The 15,725-nt window shown below is 52.2% G+C and overlaps 1 protein-coding gene and 1 long non-coding RNA gene across 8 annotated transcripts in view; both read left to right on the top strand.

Moving 5' to 3' along the window:
• The first annotated feature begins 26 nt into the window (after positions 1-26).
• Positions 27-3,878, top strand: LOC131827082 (uncharacterized). 2 transcript variants are annotated; one of them, XR_009351881.1, is made up of 3 exons: positions 27-1,844; positions 2,310-2,500; positions 3,781-3,878. It is a non-coding gene; the product is annotated as an uncharacterized LOC131827082 (long non-coding RNA). The 2 variants fall into 2 exon arrangements; XR_009351880.1 differs by lacking the exon at positions 3,781-3,878 and having other exon boundaries at positions 27-873; positions 1,676-1,844; positions 2,310-3,741.
• A 1,626-nt stretch (positions 3,879-5,504) lies between these two features.
• The window catches only part of NSD2 (nuclear receptor binding SET domain protein 2), a 96,114-nt gene continuing 85,893 nt past the window's right edge, over positions 5,505-15,725 (top strand). For 3 of the 6 annotated variants that reach the window (XM_059166980.1, XM_059166948.1, XM_059166957.1), the window contains exon 1: positions 5,505-5,693. The gene's annotated coding sequence lies outside the window, so the exon portion shown is untranslated. Of the gene's footprint in view, positions 5,694-6,326; positions 6,755-7,844; positions 8,142-15,725 lie in introns of those variants that run through there. The other 3 variants (XM_059166993.1, XM_059166972.1, XM_059166965.1) reach the window with 3 other exon arrangements.

The following is a 15,725-nucleotide window of genomic DNA, read 5'->3' as shown; positions in this document are numbered from 1 at the left end:
TGTGTGTGTGTGTGTGTGTGTGTGTGTGTTTAAGATTTTATTTATTTGACACGCAAAGACAGCGAGAGAGGGAAGACAAGCTGGGGCAGTGGGAAAGGGAAAAGCAGGCCAGGGAGCCTGACATGGGGCTGGATCCCACGACCTTGGGATCATGACCTAAGCGGAAGGCAGACGCTTATCGATTGAGCCACCCAGGCACCCTAATATGTTTTGGGTTTTAATTTTCTGCAGTCTTCATAATTAGAAAAAGAAGCGCAACTTTAGCACAAAACAATGTTTCTTCAGCGAAAACCTGAGTGGGTGGGCAGCGCTGGCCAGGGCGCCCTGACTGGTGGTCCTCCACCTGGGGCAGTCCCCGCGGAGGAGGGCGGTGCAGGGGTGGGCGCGGCACGGCGAAGATCGCCCGTCTTCTCATCGCTGCCCTCGGTTCCCTCGGCGGAAGCCACGAGACTCACTGAGCTGGCGACACCCCGGCGGCGGAGGGTCAGAGGCAGGAAGAGGAGCCGGGTAGCGGGCCACTGGCGGGGCCGGGCGGGGGCGGGGCCTCGCGGCGCGTGGCCAATGGAGCGGGCGGGATTTGTGGGTCGGGGCCAGGACGGCGGGAGCTCTGCGTACCCCGCTGGGGCAGGTTTCTAACCTCCGCAGCCCGGGCGACGCCTCCTTATCCCTCCGCCGGAACGTGCGAGCTTTCCTGCCCCGCTGAACCCGCGCCGCTCCGGTTCCGCCGCCCACGCGGCGACTGCCCGGGCCATCACCCGATGGGAGGGCAGCGGGGTAAATGGGACCATCACTCGAGGGAGGGCAGCGGGGCAAATGGGACCACGTGCCCTTAGGGAAGCGGCCATTCCTAACTCCCAGCCACTCCTGCAGCGGGTACGGCACTACTGCCACACTGTGCACACGGAAGCCTCACACCCTGCCCAAGGTCGTGCAGTTAGTAAGGGAGATGTGGGTTGTACTTTGTTCACTAAAAGATACGTTCAAGGCCTAACTCCCCTAACTGTGAATGCGACCTTATTTGGAAACAGGGTCTTTGCAGATGTAATCAAATTAAGAAGTCCTTAAGCGGACTTAGGACTGGCGTCCTTAGGAGAAGGGAAAATAGGGGCCCCTGGCTGGCTCAGTTGGTGGAACAAGCGACGCTTGCTCTCAAAATTGAGCCCCACTTCAGGTGTAGAGATTACTTAAAAATTAAATTTTTTTTTAAAAAGAAAGAAAGAGGGGCGCCTGGGTGACTCAGTGAGTTAAAGCCTCTGCCTTTGGCTCAGGTCATGATCCTAGGGTCCTGGGATGGAGCCCCACATGGGGCTCTCTGCTCAGCAGGGAGCCTGCTTCCTCCTCTCTCTCTGCCTGCCTCTTTGCCTACTTGAGATATCTGTCTGTCAAATAAATAATTAAAATCTTAAAAAAAAAAAAAAGAAAGAAAGAAAAGAAGACAAAATAGGTGGACATAAAGGAAATGAGACCATGTGAGACAGAGCCTGGGAGTGCAGTGTTGCTGATAGGAACCCAGGAACACCAAGGCTTGCCCACTATCACCAGAAGCTGGGAAGAGCCTGGGAAGATGCTCACTGAGAGCCTCAGAGGAAGCATGGCCTTACATAGACCTCAGCTTCAGGCTTCCAGCCTTCAAAACTGTGAAACAATAACTTTGTGTTGTTCTATGGTATTTTAGTGGGGCCCTAAGGAACCTGTTCAAGGGGGACCAGGACTAGAAGACTGGCTGTCCAGCCCCAGGCAGCAGTGCCTCCTGGAGATAAACACAGGGCTGTGCATACCCTCCAAGAGGACGCAGCCAGCCTGGGAGGAGTCAGAGGAGGCTTCTAGAGAAAGTGCTATCGCAGGTAAGATCTGGCATGGGGACACAGGGCGAAGTTCAATTTGATATCTTCACAGGGTGGATGTGCGTGGCTGTCCAAGGGTTGCCATCTAGAGGGGAGTCAGCTTCAGACTAGGAGCTCTGGGGGGAGGGCTGGGTTGGAGAGGCAGAGCTGGACGTCCAACACAAGGCTGGCTGAGGAGTCACTTGGGGAGACTTAGCATGATTTTAAATAGTTGGGTGACATGGTCAGTTTTGTGGTTTAGAAAAATTCTGGTTGATGTAGAGAATGGACTGGAGGGGGAGAAAGCTGCCTCCTACTGGAGAGAGGCTGGATTAGAGGGGATTTAGGAAGTGGAATTCCTGGGGGGTTGGGGGGGCTTGTAGGCTAGCTCAGGTGAGATCTCCAGGAAGCAGCTTTTGGGGGCAACTGGGGTGGAGTCTCCTCAGGCAGGTTTCAGTCTGCATGCCCATCTTCCCTGCCTGACAGGGACTCCCACTACATGGAGATTTGGACCATGTGACCCTAAGGATCCTTGCAGTGCTGCCTGCTGGCTCCTAGTGGCTGCAGCTCCTGCTCCTGTGGTTGCCCCTGTGGACCGAAGTGGCCTGGGAGATGAGGCAAAGCCAAGCCTTGGAAAAGGCCAGTTTCCAGTCTGGAAAGCAGAGTGTGCCAGCTGGGTAAGGGGCTTCTGGGAAGGAGGGTTGGGGGAGGCCCTCCACTCCTACTGCTCTGCCTGGGCTGGGGGAAGGGCCTTTATTCCTTCCCCTCCTTGGAGGCAGGGGCCACCTGGGGCATGGGAGGAGGGGTGGCTTAAGACTGCCAGTTTCCACTTGGAAGCCCTCTTTATTTGCCCCGGGATGGAGAAAGGCTGGGGTCAGAGTGCATGCATCCCCATGGAAACAGCAATGAGCCTGGCCCCTCAGGGACCCTGGCCCTGGCAGGGGATGGGGCTCCTTCAGCTAAGGGGTCTGGGCCTTACCTTTGGCAGGAGCTCTTACAGGGAGGTCAAGCCATGAGCTGCAGTACTTGTGGCAAGGAGGAGCAGGGAGGCAGAGCATGCTTGGGCCAAGGCCGCCCTGGGGACAAGTAGGGGAGCTTATATTGTGTCTTCCAGAGCTGTATGCCCAGAGTGGGTGGTTAACGTGACCCACTGCAAGACCTTGCGACCAGGGGACTCCCCATGAATCTTGATCTTTTGTTCTGTTGTTGTGGGGCTTGGCCCAGGTCCAGCAACCAGGCCTGGAGTCCTCTGGTCCTAAAGGCCTTGCCCAGCTTGGCCTTGGCCTGAGAGCTGGGGGAGGGGGGTGCTGCTGTGGGAGCTGAGACAGAGGGCAGCTGAACCCCTCAAAAGGCCAGAGCAGGGTAGCTGTCCATCATCTGTAATCACCTGCCTTTGAGTCCAGAATTTTCATCCAGAGAAATGACAGGAGTCTCAAAGAAACCCAAGCAAGGTTCAGTCTTGGCTGCTGCCATCTTTGGGTGGCCAGTATCCCTCTGAGCCCACCAGGCTTGGGGCTTTGCCTCTCAGGGCCGTCGCCCACCTGCCCGAGACCTGTTTCTCAAGAACATGCTTTCTCAGCCTGCAGTGCCAGGGAACTACCCAGACTCTACGAATTTCCAAGCTCTGTATGCACTGAAATCATTGCCACAGGGACAGCAGCCCACTTTTGGGAGCCTCATATGTGAGCACCTGTGGGGGTCCCAGTCACTGGAAATACGGTCCCCACAGGGCAAGGCCCCTGGAGTGTGCAGGGCTGGGGGGCTGTCCTACTGGCCAGACTTGCTGAAAAGGGCTCAGGACCTCTATCAGACAGCCAGGCAAAGCTTGCACTGGGCGGGAAAAGACCAGCCAGTCCCAAATAACTTTCTTCAGGAAAATCTAAACATTCATTTGCATTCTTTGAATAAATTTGCATACCAATCACACTATTCTAAATGCATTTTTTTTTTTTTCCAGAAGAGGAGATTTAATTTCAAATCTGTGAAATTAGAGGAGATATGGTGGTATTTTTCCTGTACTGCAGGATTTAAAAAGTGCCGTTTTTCAAGTTTCTGGGAGCCTCTTCCCTCAGCCAGAGGGATAATATGGCAAAATGCAATCTTTCCAGGAGCTCCTGGTGAGTTCTGGCAGTGACTTCTGGGGGAAGGGTTTCTTCTGGTTTCTCAGGATCTCCAGCACCCTGCTAGGGCACTGCACGCATTAGGATCTCATGTAGTGTTCTCTGCTGAAAGTGAGCAGTTCCATAATTCCTTTCAGTTGAGACACTGAGGAGGGTCTCATCCCTGTCCCGGCTTGCCCTGTGCCAGTTCCCGGTCTGGTGGGAAGCAGCTCGTGGCTGGGTCAAGATGCTGAGTTTGAAGTGCTGTCTTCTCTGTAGTGTCTTCTCCCAGAGTCCTATAGAGGAACTGAGCATGCCTTTGTAACTCCCTCCCCTCAGTCACTGGATGTGGCTGCCCTGAGAAGGGAGACCTATGGTGAGATGGCTCTTTGCAGCTGAGGCTGCCTATAGAAGGTAGTAGCTGGAGGTTTAGCAGGAAGACTGTTAGGGGATCTGAGTGGCCCATCTCTGTGTCACCCTACCAGCCCACTATCCTCCTCACAATCAGAGAGATCTTCTGGAAAATGGTCTCTGACTACAGGCTGGCATTCCTGGAGGGGCTCCTGGTAGCCAGCCCCTTTGCCCCACGGCAGCCTCACTGGAATGTCACATCTCCTAGCTGACAACAGATCCCCCACTCCACCTAGCTCCAGACCAGACTTGAGTCCGGGGGGTGAGGGCGATGGTTGAATCCACACCCTGCAGATACTCTGCAGGAAGCCTTCAACACCATCGTGCTGGCCGGTTGTCCTCCGGCCTGTTTTCCACGCTCGGTCTCATTGTTCGGGACCCTCTAAGTCAAGTCTGTTATGCAGGTTCCAGGAGCGCAGGCGTGTGTGTGTGTGTGTGTGTAGGGGCTCCTCTGGGGCGTCCAGCTTGCTTTCCATGTGCAGGGGCAGTTGGAACTGGATCTCTGCCTTCCCCGCGCCACGGCGCTTCCTGTCCCGGGCGCCTTCTTACTGTCCTCGAGGTAGGGGCGTGGGTGACCGCTGGGTGCGGGGCTGGCGACCCTCGTGCGATGACCCCGCGCTGCCGCACGCACCCGCCACTGGCCACTGAACTGCTGTCCGAAGGGCACGTGCGAGCGCAGGACACGCCGGGGGCGGGGAGGGAGCGGCACCGGGGTCCCACATCCCCGATCAGCCGCCGCGCGTCCCGGCTGGGGCCGCGATCGCGCGGGGCCGGCTAGCGGGCGCCGATTGGGCGCGCGGCCGTGACGTCACCTCGCTCCCGCCGGCTCCGGCCTCGGGCTCCCGGCTCCGGGCTTTGGGTTTAGCCGCCGCCAGGCACGCGCCCGGCTGAGTAGCGGGAGCGGGACGCGCGCTTCATGCTGGTCTGAGGCGGCTCGCGGGGTCCCGCGGCCCCGGCCCCGCGCCACCGCCCCCCCAGCCCGCCCGGTCGCACCCCCGCACCCCCCGCCCGGTCCCCGCCTGTCCTGCGCCCCGCCCGCCCGCGCGCCCCGCCCGGCGCGGATTTGAAAAGCCCGGCCGCAGCCCCGCGAGCGCGGCAGCCAATCAGCTGCGCGCACTTTCCCGCGGCTTCTGCGAGGCGGCGGCGGCCCGGCGGCGGCGGCGGCGGGCGGGAGGCGCGGGGGCGGGGTCGGCGCCGCGCGCGGAGAGCCTCGGCCTGGCCGCGCTGCGCCCGCCGCCGCCGCCGCCCCCTCCCCTCCCTCGGCCCTCCCTCCCCCGCGGCCCCGGCCCCCTCCCCGGCCCGCCGCCGCCGGAGCCGCCGCGCCGGGAGAGCCGCCGCCGGAGGATGCGACGCACAACAGGTCACTGGAGCCGCCGGCCCAACCGCCGCCGCGGGCCTGAGGGGCTGAGGGGCCCGGGGGTCCGGGGATTCGGGGGGCCCGAGGGCCTGAGGCGCTGAGGGGCCGCCGAGCCGAGGGCTCGCGGGGCCGGGTGTGTGTGGGGGGGCAGGAGAACCAGGGAGGCCGGCGGGGCGGGGGCGGCCGCGGCTAACGGGGCCGGGCGTCGGGTTGGCCGCGGCCATGTTGGGCCCGGCCGCCGGCGGCTGCACCTGTGCCGGCCTGCGGGCCGGGCGGCCTTTGTTTGCGGCGGCGCCGAGCGAGCCCGGCCGGCCTTTGTGAGGCGCGGGCCCCGGCCGTGGCCGGCGGTGGGAGGGGCGCGCCGGGTCGGCGCTGAGGCGCTTTTTTTTTGTCTGCGGTGGGTCCGCGGGTGACACTCAGGGACGCGGGCCGTTGGTCAGCGCGGGCGCCCGGGAGCCGGGCCGGGCCTTGGCAGGTGGAGGCGCGGGCTGGGCGTGGGGACCCCGCCCGGGGCTGTGGGCGCGCGCTGCCCCGGCCCCCGGCGCCGCCGCGGAGCCCCGAGGCCTCAGGACGCGCATAGACGCGTCCTCCCGGCCGCACGGCCGGCTCGGCCCCACTCACGAGAAGGGCGGTTGGGAACCTCGGCATTTCCAGAATGCCGGGCTTGAGTTTCGGGGGAACGGCTGTGGGCCCGCCGCGGGGTCAGCCAGCTCCCGCTCCACGCTCAGGACGGGAGTGGCCACGGCTTTGACATTCGGGTGGAAACTTAGTATCGCGGCCGCCCTTCTGCCGCCCGTCAGCCCCGGGGGGTGCGTGCTGGGCTAGCCGCACCTGGGGAGAGAGGCCGGCTCCCTAAGGCGTGGACTCGGGGCTCGGTTAGCTAACTTGTGCAGCGCTGACAGCCCACGCTTGGGTTTTCCGGGTCCGACTTTTAAATGAGTTACACACCGAGGCGCCTTCATCGCCCAACAGCTGAAATCTGTCCCGGAGCCACCGCGCACCCACAGCACCCACGCTCCTTACTGCGTTTTCTGTATTTTTAAATAAGGTTATGGAGATGTTAGGTAAGAAGCCGCCCCATTTATGCGTCTGGGACCTTCACTTTCCTTTCTTCAAATGTTTGAAATGTCCTAGTTCCATATTGAGGTGGGAAGAGAGCAACACTCCTGGAGAAGCTCGACTCCAGACAATAAGGCGCGGGGAGCGAGCCCTGCGCGCACCGCCCTCTCCTCCTGTGCCTGGCCTGTGCTCTTCTCCCCACAGCCGGCCATAGTTCAGATCTCAGCTCTCCGCTGGAAGTGAGCAGGACTCAACTCATGCCTGAAGCACGATTACTTTGAGTCATTTCCTTTCCTTTTCTTCCATTTTCTCAGACGCCCAGCAGCCTTCAGTTTGGGGCTAGTGGTTGGTGAAGTGAGGGCTTACTGCGTGGTTGTGAGTTTGTGAGAGCTTTGATCTGTTCAGTACAAAATACGCCCCCCACACCCCCCTGCATTCCCCCCAATTAGGCTGGCCCCAGACTGCAGCAGGGAGTGTTCAATTTATAACCGAATTTTGAAGAATGAGGGGCTGTGTATTCGTGTGTGTGCGTGCCATTCGTGGAAACACTAGAGTGCAACAGTAAGATGAGCAGGTTGCCCACTGCAGCAGCTTACACTTTTTTGGCAAGTAATTTATGTGGAACTGTTAAAACAGGGAGTACCTGCTGAACTGTGAGGAGCCCAATGAAGAGTAAGTCGGAACTGCAGGAACTAGATGTCAGAAAGGAGAGGCTCTGTGACTGTAGTGAAGGAAGAGTGGGTTGGGCCTCCCACCTACTCGGATGTCCTTTCCTCCCCTAAGTAGTCCCAGCTTTTACAAGTTTACTCCTATAGCGGAATGTAAACTAATTAGTTACTTCCTTTTTTATGGCTTGACGCTTCAGTGTAAAACATGTAAGAGTAGGTGGGATAGACTTCCTGAGGAGTGCTGGGAGAGGAGGATGCCAATAAAATGTGAGCTGTCTGAGATAGGGTTTTTTGCCACCAAGAGCATGTAAAAGAATGTGCTAAGATGATGCTGAAGTTTATCACTCTGCCCCTTTTATTTTTATTTTTTTTTAAATTTATTTTTATCTTTTTTTTTTAAAAAGATTTTATTTATTTGACAGAGACCACAAGTAGACAGGCAGGCAGAGAGAGAGAGGAGGAAGCAGGCTCCCCGATGAGCAGAGAGCCCCATGCGGGACTCCATCCCAGGACCCTGAGATCATGACCCGAGCCGAAGGCAGCGGCTTAACCCACTGAGCCACCCAGGCGCCCAACTCTGCCCCTTTTCAATTGGGGCAAATAACCTTTCTAAGTCAACACTTTAACCAGCGGGAACTGAAAATACGAGCTTTACACTCCCATCTTCTGGTGTACGCAGTTGTTGCTGTTGCTCCCGCTTGCCTGAGAGTGTATGCAGTTTTGGGTAAGCATCTTAGTTTCCTGAGCTTCACTTTTCTCTTCTGGTGGACTTTAGTAACTGTGTCTTTGGGCTCCAAATATGTGGTGCCCTGTCCTCACTTCAAACCTTTTGCGTGGACTGTTGGTGGATGTGGAGCACTGCTTCTCTGTGTTTTGGAGTACAGAGTACCTAGCCTTTTAATGGCCATATGTGACCTTTCTCTTTGTTGGGTGAACCATTGGGAGATAAGACTCCCCTAGCCTTGGGTAGCCCAGGCTCTGTTGGTACCTTCTCATGACAGGCACTCAGTAAATGCTGAATAAATGGGCATATGACTTACGATAAACAACCCGTTTTAATGTCAGCATCTGGCCTGTTTGCCTTTTTGTAAGTCCTAATGGAGCAGAAAGGGATCCTCTGGAAGAAGCTGAGTATGGAAAATAAGGGGCTGGCCTAAGGTCACCCTGCTTTATTTTTATTTTTTATTTTTTATTATGATTTTATTTGTCAGAGGGAGCTCGCACACAAGCAGGGGGAGTGGAAGGCAGAGGGACAAGCAGGCTCCCTGCCAAGCAAGGAGCCGGATGCAGGACACGATCCCAGGACCCTGGGATCATGACCCCAGTTGAAGGCAGATGCTTAACTGACTGAGGCCACCCAGGCGTCTCAATCATCCTGCTTTAATTGGGGAGCTAAGACCATGTTTGCCAAGCAGGGCTGTTCCATTTTCCTTTCCTCATCATAGCTAACTCAAATGTTAAATAAAAAGTTAATGATGGGGGCGCCTGGGTGGCTCAGCAGGTTAAAGCCTCTGCCTTCGGCTCAGGTCATGATCCCAGGGTCCTCAGCAGGGATCCTGCTTCCCTTCCTCTCTCTCTGCCTCTCTGCCTACCTGTGATCTCTGTCAAATAAATAAATAAAAATTAAAAAAAAAAAAGTTAATGATGAAACATTGCAAATGTGTAAGTATAATGAGTAGTAGAACAGACCTGTCCCAACCACCAAAATGAAGTAAGCAGCGATGTTTTTACTATATCTTTCTGTATTGCTGGGCAAGGTAAAAAGAATATAAAGTATATGAAATACAAAAGCTAGAGGCTATGTGAAAGAAGGCTTAGGCTGGTACTTCACACACTGTCTTTATATGATTTGTTAATTTCTTTATCAGGAATGGTTGTTTACACGAAGCTCTTGGGGGAGAAAAAGACTTAACATTGGTTACCCCAGGGACTTGTCAGCATTTTGCATTTGTCTCTTGGTTGCAGTATAGCTTTTGAAGGAGCTGATTGATTTGATGAAATTTGGATTGCTAGGTAAAAGAATTAAGACAGACCACAAAGTAGTTTTATCCTTGAGTCTGCCTTCCAAAAAGCAAATGGCTACATATAATTCTCAGACCATCTTATTTCTGTAATACTTAAATGGTTTCAACAAAACAGACAAGTATAGAGTTTGCAAAGTGTTGGTTAAGCTGAGTGCTGGCTTATAGCTCAAAAACCTCAGTAGTGAGACTTCCCTGGCAGGTATATAGAGAAACAATGTTTATTACTGGAAGGAGTTGGGACCTCCATTTTTAAGCTGTCTTTGAAAGAGTTGATGATACGAATTAAGTCTGTTATGCTGTTAAAGGATGTATTTATATCAGCAGTGTCTTCAGGTTTCAGTTAATTTTTTACGTATGTTTTTGCTGCTGTATGCTGGTGGCCAACAGATTAGAAAGTGTGTTTCTGACTCCAATTTTACTACCCTCAGTCAGATCTCTACATCCTGCCAGGACTTTCCAAAATGCACACGTGATCATGTGAGGCCCCATTTTTCAGGGATCTCCATTGCACTTCGGGATTCAAGACCAATGTCCCCCTGGTTTTCTAACTCTAACTGCACTTCCTATTTCTCCCTTTTTTTTTTTTTTTAAAGATTTTATTTATTTATTTGACAGACAGAGATCACAAGTAGGCAGAGAGGCAGGCAGAGAGAGAGGAGGAAGCAGGCTCCCTGCTGAGCAAAGAGCCCGACGTGGGACTCGATCCCAGGACCCTGAGATCATGACCTGAGCCGAAGGCAGCGGCTTAACCCACTGAGCCACCCAGGCGCCCCGCTATTTCTCACTTTAGTCCTTCACTTGCTGCTGTACTTTTGGACGTTTGCATGATCAGTGTTTGCCACCCCTTTTCCCCAACACATCACCGCTCCCCCTCCCCCCCGCCAGGTATATGTGGCCCAGTTGGCTTTTCCTGTTAACTGCCTCTCAGTCAACTCTCAGCTTGGACCTCACTCCTAGAAAACCACCCAAGTCTTTGTTTTGAGAGGCTCTCATAATTATGCCTTGAGCAATTTGTGGTTGCTTCACCCACCTTTGCCCACTGTCCATTCTCACTCTACTACAGGCACCCTGGCTTCTTGCCCATCTCAAGGACCATAGCCATGCTTCAGGCCTCAGACTGCTGCACTTGCTGTTTCTTCTGCCTGGAGTGTTCTTCCCTGGACACCTGTATTGTTTGCTCCTTGCCTGCTTTTAGGTCTTTGCTCAAACTTCTTCCCAGGCACTTTCCCTGACCACTGATTTAAAAGACCCTGTTGCCACCTGGCACTTCCCATCTGCTTTAGCTTTTCCTCCATAGCACTTATCCTTTGACATTTTGTGTGTTTTACTTATTTTTTCATCTACCTGACTACATTGAGATGTCTGTAAGGGTGAGGACTTCTTTTACTTCTGGCTTTGATTACTGTCATACCCCCAAGTGCCTGGAACAGTGCCTCAGTGACTATCAGTGATTGTTTGAGTGAATGGACCCTCAGTTCTTTGATGTCAGGGATATAATATGTCTCAAGCGTGTGGGTGAAGGGGAGTGATGTGAGCATGTGCCTTGCTGTGAATTTGGAAAGGCAGAGGGCCGTGGGCAGGTAACACATGTCAGAGAGGAAGCTCATGGCCCAGTGCTTGAGAATGGTGGCCCTCAAGGCACAGGAGGTAGGAGTAGAAAGAGTGGGTAGATGCAAGAAGTGGGGCTGAAGTGGCATTGGTGGGCTCTGGTAAGCATAGGGCTCAAAATAAGAGAACAGATCAGATTTGGCCCAGGTGATTTTGGTATTCATAATTTGAAAGATTGGGTGGATCAGGCACCATTTTTATCTCCCTGTGAACTAGTGAAAGAGAAGGTGGGCCTAGTTTCTCATCTATCTGTTCCTTCCAAATGGAAGTTCTGATCTTACCAATCAGTCAATAATGTGTCCTTGGTGCCTTACTGTTCCCTCTATAGAGGAAGTTCTAGCTCTTGAGTGTAGTGTGTGGCCCCTGCGTGTTTTTCTGGTATCTTTGTTGGTTATTCCTTTGTGGCTGTACTGAGATCTCATTGTCTGGCTGCTGTGGCTCTGGTGATGAGCTGGGCTGTGTCCCATGGGTCTTTGTGCTGTTGCTTGTTACTCGCTTATCCCTTTTGGCGCTGCTGTGCTCCTCTCATGGCCCAGCCTTTCATTGCCACTGGTGTTGCCCACCCTGCACCCAGAGCACTTGATATGGGGTTTTTGGTTTGTTTGTTTGTTTTTTTTCCTCCCAAGTTTGTCGTTTTTTTAGGAGTGTTGGACCCTGTCATGACAGTACATCATGTGAGTTTTGCCCCTCCCTCTGTTCTGGGTTGTGAGCTGTTCAAGGAGAGGGCCTTTTGACTTGTCTTCTGGTCTTTGAATAGTGCACATAAGTACTCTGTTAAGAAGCAGAGATAGGTTTTGAGTCTTGTTTTCCTAAAGTGTTTTGTTCCATAAAAATGTGAATTCCTAGATTTAAAGAATTCAAATATGTTAGAAATAAGAGGTTTCTGTTTTGCTTCCCCTGAAAGATTTGGAGTTGGTGCCATCTGGGTAAAGCTTTTTTCTGTATGGCTTTGAGCCTTGAATATTCTTTACCTCTTATTGAATCCTCACAGCAGGGAACTGAATCCCAAAGATATTAAGTAATGACCCAAAGTCACAAGGCTGTAAGTGATTAGAACTCCTGCAAGGCCTGACCTTTGATTCTGTACTCTGGGAACTTACTTGTTCTGCCTCTCCCGGGACATTTTAACATAAAGCTATCTATACATGTTTAGGAAGGTGGGCTATTATGTTTTTGTTAGTCGGTATGGTGGTATACTTCTTTCTAACATTTCTTCATTCACTGAGTGTCGGCTGGGTTCCAGTGATGAGCCAGAGTCTATGTCCTTTATCCCGTGGAGTTTACAGACTGGTGAGGGGGATGAAACCACGGAGACAGTGGACAAAGATCATGTCTTTGAAAATCCTGTGAAATAGTCTTGCCAAATAATTGGACCTCATTCTGATCAAGGTTCTATGTCCAACAACCAATTTATGGGAAGTAATAGGGGAAAGGAACATGTTATACTATACCACAGGATCATCATCAGCAGAACTCAAAACTTGGGAAACCTACAAGTCCAGTAACCTGATCTTTTCAACAGGGAACAAAATTGTACTGTGGAGGGCTTAGTTGTGTCCCAGACAGGTCAGTTAGAGACATGGCTAAACATCACCTTTGATATTTGAGACACTTAGGAATTGGAACACTGACTAGATTTGTCATTAAGGAATTTTTTTTTAAGACTTTATTTATTTATTTGACAGAGAGAGAGAGAGACATAGGGCATACAAGCAGGGGGAGCGGGAGGGGGAGAAGCAGGCTTCCCCCTGGGCAGGGAGCCTGATGTGGGGCTCAGTCTCAGGACCGGGGGATCATGACCTGAGCCGAAGGCAGATGTTTAACGACTGAGCCAATAGGCACCTCAAGGAATTTCTTTTTTTCTTAGCTGCCATAATGTTCTGTTATGTTAAAAGAATTTGAGGGGTGCCTTGCTGGCTCGGGCGGTGGAGCATGGGACTCTTGATCTCTGCATCCTGAGTCCAAGCCCCACGTGGGTGTAGTAGAGCTTATTTAAAAAAAAAAAAAAAAGAAAGAAAGAAAGAAAAGAATTTGTAACTTTTAGAGACACATACAGCTACTTACCTATGAAATGATACAACATCTGGGATTTGCTTCACCATTCTATGAAGAGGGGGTAGTAAGTGTGTGGCTGGATCAGGACTGGCCAAGGTTGATGGGTACACGGGACTGTACTTATTCTGTCTACCTTTATGTGTATTTGGAATGTTCCATAACAAAAAGGGGAAAAAAAAGTCACGAAGGAAATGTTGAATGCATCTAGTAGCATCTGCAGGGTGATTGTATGTAACTGGGGACTCGGTACACTTGGTAGAGGTAGGCACAAGTATTCTGGAGGAGGGAGCAGTCTCTGCAAAGACCCTGGGATAGGGGTGCCTGGGTGGCTCAGTTGGTTAAAGCCTCTGCCTTCAGCTCAGGTCATGATCCCAGGATCCTGGGATCCTGCTCAGCGGGGAGCCTGCTTCCCTTTCTCTCTCTCTCTGCCTGCCTCTGCCTACTTGTGATCTGTCAAATAAATAAATAAAATCTTAAAAAAAAAAAAAGACCCTTAGGTCTTTTAGAAGCAGAAAGGGGACCAGTTTGGCTAGAGCAGAGGGTAAAGGGAACTGTGTGCCAAACAAGACTGTAGAGGGGAGGGTGCAGATGTTTTGGGGCTGTATTAAGGATTTTCACCCTAAGATGTGAAGCCCTTGAAGGGTTTTAAGGAAAGGTGGGCTGTGTGTGTGAGATAAGCATCCATTTGTTTTGGGAAGTGCCTTTCTCAGAGTTTTCTGTAGAGTTGGTAATGAGAGGGTTAGGGGAGAGTGAAGAGTAGGGTACAGGAGACCACGCTGCGGTTACTAGTGTTTGTCTGCACTGGGAGTTTTCCGGTCACCTTTATTTGGGGGCCTTCTAGGATTGAGCAGTTTTGCCCCCTGGATTGTGGTATGGCTATGTAATTTGCTTTGGACAATGAAAAGTGACCTTTCACTTCGACTGGAAGATCTGAGAGATGTATGCTTTGTTGTATTTTCTTTTTCTTTAAGAAAATTTTTTTTTTTTTTTTTAAAGATTTTATTTATTTACTTGAGAGAGAGACAGTGAGAGAGAGCATGAATGAGGAGAAGGTCAGAGAGAGAAGCAGACTCCCCATGGAGCTGGGAGTCCGATGCGGGACTCGATCCCGGGACTCCAGGATCATGACCTGAGCCGAAGGCAGTCGTCCAACCAACTGAGCCACCCAGGCGTCCCTCTTTAAGAAAATTTTTAAAAGATTTTATTTATTGGGACGCCTGGGTGGCTCAGTTGGTTAAGCAGCTGCCTTCGGCTCAGGTCATGGTCCCAGCGTCCTGGGATCGAGTCCCACATCGGGCTCCTTGCTCCACGGGGAGCCTGCTTCTCCCTCTGACTCTGCCTTCCACTCTGTCTGCCTGTGCTCGCTTTCGCTCGCGCTCTATCTCTGACAAATAAATAAATAAAATCTTTAAAAAAAAAAAAAAAAAAAAAAAAGATTTTATTTATTTAACAGAGAGAGAGAGAGAGAGAGAGAGATCACAAGTAGGCAGAGAGGCAGGGGGAAGCAGGCTCCCCGCCAAGCAGAGAGCCTGACTCGGGGCTCGATCCCAGGACCCTGAGATCATGACCTGAGCCGAAGGTAAAGGCCCAATACTGAGCCACCCAGGTGCCCCATGCTTTGTTGCATTTTCTTTTCCTGATTTTAACTGTAGAAGCAGATAGATAACATGCTGTACACAAGAAAGAAACCTTTGAGTGGAGCCAAGAACAAGTGACTGCTTTGGGGCTTGTTACTGCTGTACAGCCTAGTCCAGTGGGTCTCAACATCTGGTTCCCAGACTGGCAGCATTGATCACCTGGGAACTTGTTAGAAATGCAGATTTACAGGCCTGCCCTTGACCTACTGAGTCATAAGCTCTGGAGTGGGGTCCAGCAGTCTGTGCAAATGAGCTTTTCATGTGATTCTGACGCATTCTACTTTGAGAAGAACTGCCTCTGAGTTTGCTGATTGATAAGCCAGTTAGGAGTTTGTGGTGTTAGTCTGGTGAAGGATGGTGGTGGCGGGCTAACACTGAGACTGTGGATGTGGAGGGAAGTAGGTAGGCTTAGGTAGGAAGGATTCTGGCTGGAATAAAACTGATAAAGCTTGGGTGGCTCAGTGGGTTGAGCCTCTGCTCTCGGCTCGGGTCATGGTCTCAGGGTCCTGGGATCGAGCCCCACATCGGGCTCTCTGCTCAGCAGGGAACCTGCTTCCCCCTCTCTCTCTGCCTGCCTCTCTGCCTACTTATGATCTCTCTCTCTCTCTCTCTGAGTCGAATAAATAAATAAAATCTTAAAAAAAAACTGATAAAGCTTGTTTTTAGGGATGTGGGAGATGGTGAGGGGAGAGATGTTAGGGATGGCCCCTGTGTTTTTGTCTGACAACACTGGATGGCTATACTATTCACTGTCTAGACAAAATATTCTTTTGTAAGCATTTATATTTACTTCAGTTTCAGGGCTCAGAAACAAAGGAAAACCTATTAGGAATCTTTAAAATTTTTTTTTACTTCTTTGTTCAAATGTCAGTTTCTCAGTGAAGCCCGCATTGCTCCCCCATTTCAACTTGCTCCATGTGTGCTCCCTTGATCCCCTCTGACTGTTTTTATCCACAATAGCCATTACCTTGTTTATTTTACCCC

Source organism: Mustela lutreola, chromosome 1 (assembly GCF_030435805.1).
Source record: "Mustela lutreola isolate mMusLut2 chromosome 1, mMusLut2.pri, whole genome shotgun sequence".
NCBI classification, from domain to species: Eukaryota; Metazoa; Chordata; class Mammalia; order Carnivora; family Mustelidae; genus Mustela; species Mustela lutreola.
The sequence above is the reverse complement of the archived record's forward strand: the minus strand, read 5'-3'. Positions and strand labels throughout refer to the sequence as shown.